Source organism: Acanthaster planci, unplaced genomic scaffold, assembly GCF_054643075.1.
Source record: "Acanthaster planci isolate LZ-2023a unplaced genomic scaffold, COTS_SCS Contig1, whole genome shotgun sequence".
In the NCBI taxonomy this organism is placed as follows: Eukaryota; Metazoa; Echinodermata; class Asteroidea; order Valvatida; family Acanthasteridae; genus Acanthaster; species Acanthaster planci.
The window spans coordinates 66,466-73,162 of NW_028257625.1; positions in this window are offsets into that span (position 1 = coordinate 66,466).

Below are 6,697 nucleotides of genomic sequence, written 5' to 3' on the forward strand. Positions count from 1 at the left end.
TCCTGTTTCATCTGTCACAGGGTCAAGTTTTCTTTTCGACTCGGCGTGGGCAGGACTCTGCTGTACGTACTTGATGATCTCAATGCCTGCAGCCTCTAGCTTGTCCACGGTGAGCGGATTTGGACTCTTTTTTTTCATCTCCTGCTGCTTTCGGCTGGACACTGGATACCTGGCGCTGTTTAAAGAGCATCTTTACGTGCAGCATCCATGCCACTGTGGTCTTCAGCTGCTTCCAGGATGAGCATCTATCGATCAACTGATCAACAGTCACAGAACCTTCCTTTGACTTGAGATTGGTGGTGTGAACTTGCTTGACCTCTGGGTCCTTGTCTAGCAGCTCCCTGACAATTTCCAACCTTGGCCATCTGGATTCTGGCTCCCCAGAAAATGACGGCCCCTGAAACCAGAGGGTAGGATTCATCTTCGGCTGTATCCCCCTTGAAGCTATGTCAGCCAGGTTATCCAAAGTCAGAACATGCCTCCACTGCTCAACGCTGGAGCCCTCTTGTATGGTAGTGACTCGGTTTGCCACAAAGGTGTGGAATCTGGTCATCTTGTTGGCAATGTACCTCAAGACAGAGGTACCGGCAGTCCAGTAGTAGACGTCAAAATGCAACTCCATCATTAAAGTAATCCATGCGACAAACTTCACTGAGAGACTGGCTGCTGTCAACTCCATCCTTGGGGTAATTACCTTCTTGAGAGGGGCCACCCTCGACTTCCCCATGAGCAGGTTACAGAAGACTCTGCCTGAACTGTCCTCAAAGCGTGTGTAAATTGCGATGCCGTAGCCTTCATCTGATGCGTCGGAAAATGCATGAAGTTAGCAGGTCTCAACCTCCACAAAGTCGCTTGGTCGCAGACTTCTTGGTACCAATATTCGCTCTAGCTTGATAATGTCCAACAGCCACTGGTTCCATAACACCATTTCTTTCTCTCCCCAGTTCTGACCATGCCCCATATTATCCATCCAAGGACTGATCTGGCTCCATGCGGTTCATGTACTGGTCCCGTTCTCGGCTCCTGTGGTGTATAGGCAGCTGGGAAGTTATTGCCTATCAGCAACTCCACCTCGGCCCGAAATAATGGAAGCTTAATCCCTCTAAGGTGTTCATACCCATCAATGTCTTCTTGGGTAGGCATTAAGTTTCTGGTGACGGGCGTCTCAGATTTGGTGTAGACCACTGGGAGCTTCACGGCAGCTTCTGATTCAAGTCCATAAACTTCTAGTCCCGAGATACGGTGTGTGGTGAAATCCTGGGTCTGTCTCATGGTGCGTAACTCCATGGTAGTGGCCTTGCCAGTTACTCCAAGCTGCCGGGCAAGGTTCCAAGCGCAGAAGGTCATGTTGATACCTGGGTCCAGGAATGCGTAGGTCTTCACTGTGGTATTTGTGGATGGAGACCTGACTCTTTCTGGTATTATGGCCATAGTACAAAGGCCTGTGCCGGCTTCCATATCGGAACTAGCCGTGTCCTTGCCTGAAGTCATGAACGTGGAACAGGAAATGCCCTGGTCTCCAGTCTTGGGGGTTTCTGATTTTGCTGACTCGTCATCCTTTGTGTCGTGCTGCTCCCTTTCTTTGTGAAGCACGGCCGGGTGCGGGCTGCTGCACTCTTTGCATTTGGCTGTGGCTTTGCATTGTTTGCTCAAATGGCCATACTTGAGGCAACCAAAGCAAAGTCCCTTTGACTTCCAGAAACGGCAATCTGTCCTCGATTGACTTGGCTCTTAACTTTGGCACTCTTGCATTGTGTTTCCTGGTCTTTGACAGAAACTGCATGGTTTCGAACTTGCCATGTTGGGCGCTGACTTGGTGCAAGCATCTGTGTAGACACGCTTCTCCTGTTTATGGAGGTTGGTGAACTCAGTTGCCCCAGAAGCACATCCAATCTTTCTGACTGGTGGTTTGGGGTGCCCTCCCACGACTGCTTAGTGTCCTTTTACTTGCTTGCGAGTGCAAGTCATCCATACACTGGATGAGTCCCCTTCTTGGCCTCTCTTTGTATGAAGTCTACCAGATAAGTGAAGGTCACTGGTTCATCGTTTTTTCTTCTTGCTCATGACATTTTGCCATTTCTCTTGAAAATAGAAGGGGAGTTTGGAGACCAGCCGCTTAATGTTCTCATAATACTCTAAGACTCTTGCTGCATAAATAGCGTGTACAGCATTTTTACGCTCCACCAGGAATATTGCAAAGGCATCCAGTCGAGCTGGGTTATCAGATTGGATCTCAGGCCATCCAAGGGCTCTCTGCACATAAGCATTGGCCAGAAGATTGACATCACCATAACATCTTTCCATTGCTTTTAGTGCAGCTGGGTAGCCTACGTCTGCAGGAAGACAGCTGTACCCATTCATAATATGGCGTGGCTCTCCCTCAGTGAACTGCTCTAAGTAGTTCGTTTGTTCATCATCAACTGTATTTCCGACTACTCTGGCCTTAAACTGGCAGATGAATCTTTTATACTCAAGGGGATCTTCTTTAAACTTTGCGGGGTCAGAGGTCAGCTTTCTGATTTCCTTCACTAGGTGTGTACCACAGAAATGGTAGACTCTCCCGAATGGGTCTGACCTTCACTGTTCTTGTGATTGTCACCATAGTGGTCAGTTATGACTTGATCCTCCATCTTGGTTTTGTCTGCCTCAGCTACTGTTTCAGTGTTAAGCCTTTTCATTTCTTGCTCACAAGGGTGTTCAGGGGACATCACCACAGCACTCATGGAGCCATCTGACAGACAGGTGGGGTCCAAATGATGTGTTGTAGTTTGACTGGTCGCTTGGGATTGAGGTGATGCGTTGGGTGAAGCGTAACTTATGCTGTTACAGGGACAAAATGAGCTCGAGCTCTTCTTCTTTCTGTTTGAGCTTGAGTTCTTCTGTCTTCCTGGCTTCAGACTGGAGTCTTTCTTCCTCCAACTTTCCTTTCTCTTGGAGGGCTCTCTTCTGGCTAACAGAAGCAGTCTTCTGATGCTCCATTGCTCTGGCCATAGACAAGGAACTGGAAGTACGGCTTGTAGCAGAGAGAGAAGTAGGTGACCTCACTGACCTTGTGCTGTCTCTATCACATACTCTAGTATGATACACCAGCCACTGATCCACCGTAGTCTTAAAGTCCTGAAATCTGTTGAGCTCAGGCTGCAGTTCTGCCTCTACCATAGGCCTCTCGTGTTCTGTAACCAGTGCTATGTATTCACCGTGATGAGTCAAAAATCGTTCGTATTCCTGAAGCCATCTTGGGTGCATAGCTCTGACTTCTTCAACATGTTGTGGAAATGTTACAGCAGAGGTTGTATGCTGTCCTTCATTTCATTCAACCCCTTGGCAGCATCTCGCCGACTCTCCATTGCTGACTTTACCTGAGCCTGCGTAGCCGTACTCAAATTCCTCCACAAATGATCATGAAAATGACTGTTTCTTTGGTTCTATTACTCTGGATTAATCCTCAACGTTGACTGTAATGTCGGTTTTTAAAAGAAACGCTGTGCTTGTTTATTTCTTTTCTCTCAGTGGACACCAACATACAACTGTTCTCAATGATGCCACTACAGCTGCCTGATGTCACATCAACAAAAATAAAGAAAAACCGAGAAAGAATAAACACCAACATGTAATGAACATCCAACCAAATACGGTAAAATCTCTATAAGTCGAAGCCCATTACGTCAAAACTCTGTTTACCTCGACGTCTTTCTGTATTCCCAACAAAAGAATAGGCCTTTATGTACAATAAACTATTCGTAACTCGAAACGTCAATACCACTAAAGCCGCTTATCTCGAAGTTTTGGCAGGTCAATTAAAAAAAAACACTGAAGAATGATGAATAAAAAGTGATGAAAGAACGCTTGCCTTCATTATGAGTCATCACTGTCACACGCACGGCTTTCCTTTGATGAGCCGAGCATTTTCAAACGGGCTGCCATTGTCATGTCGACAAGCACTGAGTGGGCATCAACCGCAACCGTAAAGGCCGTGTCCGAAACGGGCTTCCACAGCAACGGCTAGGTCTATTGTCTGCGCGTCTCCATGCATTTCCAAATGGAATGAATACCAAGACCTAGCTCCAGACAAGAGATTCGGATGCAGCCTAAATCAGGCACGAATGATGCGCCCTCAAGCGCTTTATACATGTATCACGTGACCCAGCATGGAAACCCTGACCGACTGGCCCGCGCACTGCATTATGCGGTAACAGCCCAATCAAGCAAAGCAAATGAATGAATTCTCAAGACGTAGACACAGGTACAGCTACATAACTTCATTGGTTTATTTTTTTATTAATGTACCACATAAAACATGTTTAATGATGATGTTTGAGGAAATCTTGCTCAGTAGGAATAGCCTAAAATCCACTTCGTGTTCGACTCAGCTTGCAGGACAACTGGCATAAGCCAGTAAGGTTGCATTTTCACTGAAGCATGTAGCTTTCGATAACTCGAACGTCGGATATCTCGAACTTTTCGTCCATTCCCACTTATCGAAATTTTACTGTAATCACAACAATAACTGAATCCGAAAAAAAAACACAATCTCACCACAAGAGGGCGCTGTGACCTACGTTAACGTGAGACACAAACTTGGCCAACAACATTGCTACAAAACACTCTTCTAAGAAACTAAAGCCTTAACTACAACTCAGCGAAATAAACATTCCACACCTGGGTATGGGCTAGAATAAAGTGGATGAAGTAACAGTGAATGGACGGAATAAAAGGCCCAATGACAGGATAATTTATGCTCCAGTTCCACTGAAAATATGCATTACAAGGTACGTGTACATAAACTGGTTATGATACGTATCCCATCCCGCAACGAAACCTTCCCCATTTATCCCTTAAATTATCCCCCCACATCTACAAACTATTATAAATGTCTGCTACAAATGAGTAATAGCAAAATGGCTTACTGCTGGTTTCGGATCCAAGGTCTTAATAAGCTCAAAATGACTGATTAGATTGACAAAATTGACTCGCAAATGTGCATTAGCTTTTTGGGATCCGGATTGCGCGCTATGTCTAGCGCCCTCTGTTGAACTTACATGCAAACGTAATAATCTCACAATGACAGATGACAAATGTATATGTACATATATTTTCCATATTCCTTTATTCATGTACAGCGGTCCATGATGATAAATGTTTTAACACATTACTCAAGGATAATGGACGCTTCTACCAAGATAACATAGAAGAAAATACAAAACAAATTTTAAAATTCGGACAAAAATTAGTTAAACGAAAAAGTTGCTGATTTGACAATCACTTGTGATTTGTGTTCCTTATTGCTGCGAATCTTGCTCTTTTCGAATGATTAAATCCAACAAAATTGTGACTTTTAACAACCCTGCACATTTTTTGTTTTCTGTATTGCCACAAATCTCTTCAAATAATTTACTGTAACATAATGCCCTGAAAAAACTCTTTCCATTTTTTTCATCTGTGCAGGTTAAAGAACGTCAGCGAGCCAAGCAGGCTGAAATGGTTCCTGTCTACTGTGGTCCTTGGAGGGGCGTCACTTCACAAGCTTGGCCAGTGCAAACGGTGTTCCAGAGCTCAAAGATTAGATTTGCAAAATTAAAGTATCCATCATTGCCTTGACGCAGTAAACATGGTTTCAGGTTTGCAATGTAGATGCTTTTTGTCAGAAAAAGTAAATTTTGCAGACAGCTGTGGTGTCAAGGGTGTTTTTTGTCTAGGAAAAGAAATAACCTTAATTTAAAGTCTAGCTGCAGTGCATTTTTCTTTGAAACAAATTTGTCTGGAACTTTGAACACTTATTCTATGTGTAAAAACTCTTACATTCCTATTTGAGTACATGCATTGAAGAGTGCACTTTTGAAACACTTAAAATTATCCATGCCTTCCTGGACAATTGATGAGGGCGCTGTTGCTGTAATGTCGAGGGAAGATATTTCAGCGCATAGGTTTTTAACATTTCTGAAAAAGGGACTGATGTTTGCTCATTGCTATAGACATAAATAAAAGTTGAATCAGCAGAGAAGAAAGTTTTGTCGAGCAAAATCTACAAAAATACATCACTTTTGTGAACAAATTAATTTAACATAGGGCTTTCCTCTCGGGATGACATCACAGTTTTGCTCATGAATATGAAAATGTCATTAGCATAAAAACCCAAAAGGCAGTAAATTGCCCTTTGAAACTCTGAAACAAAAGCTAAAAATCACGTAAACTGAGACACAGAGGATGCATGTTGTGTTTTAGTCAAACAAATTGATTGCAGCCACCCTTGAAGTTGGTGTCCAATCGAATTCAGTATTTTGTGCATTGGATGGACTAATTTCGGTTTCAAATTTTTTTCTTCAGATTTTCCTTTTTTCATCAAAATACAAAAGCAGGCATTGTAAATTCCTCTCATATTCCAAATCACAAGTAGCTCGAACATGAGGTTTGTTTATTATTTCCATCATAGTTAAAAGTTTCTTTTTCACCAATTGATTTTTTTTGACGGATACTTGTACATAATATCAAAATGAATACATGTAATTTTGAAGCAGTTTGTATAGAAGTGCTTACCCACTTGATTGACGCACAGTTATATTAAACTGAAATACATCAAAGTCGGTATTTAGCAATCCATTTCTACCCTCATTGGTATGCTGTCTCTTCCGTGTTTGCATATTCAAATTTTGCTTATTTAAATATATGCAGATGACCTGTGTCCTCTGACCTTTTTCTA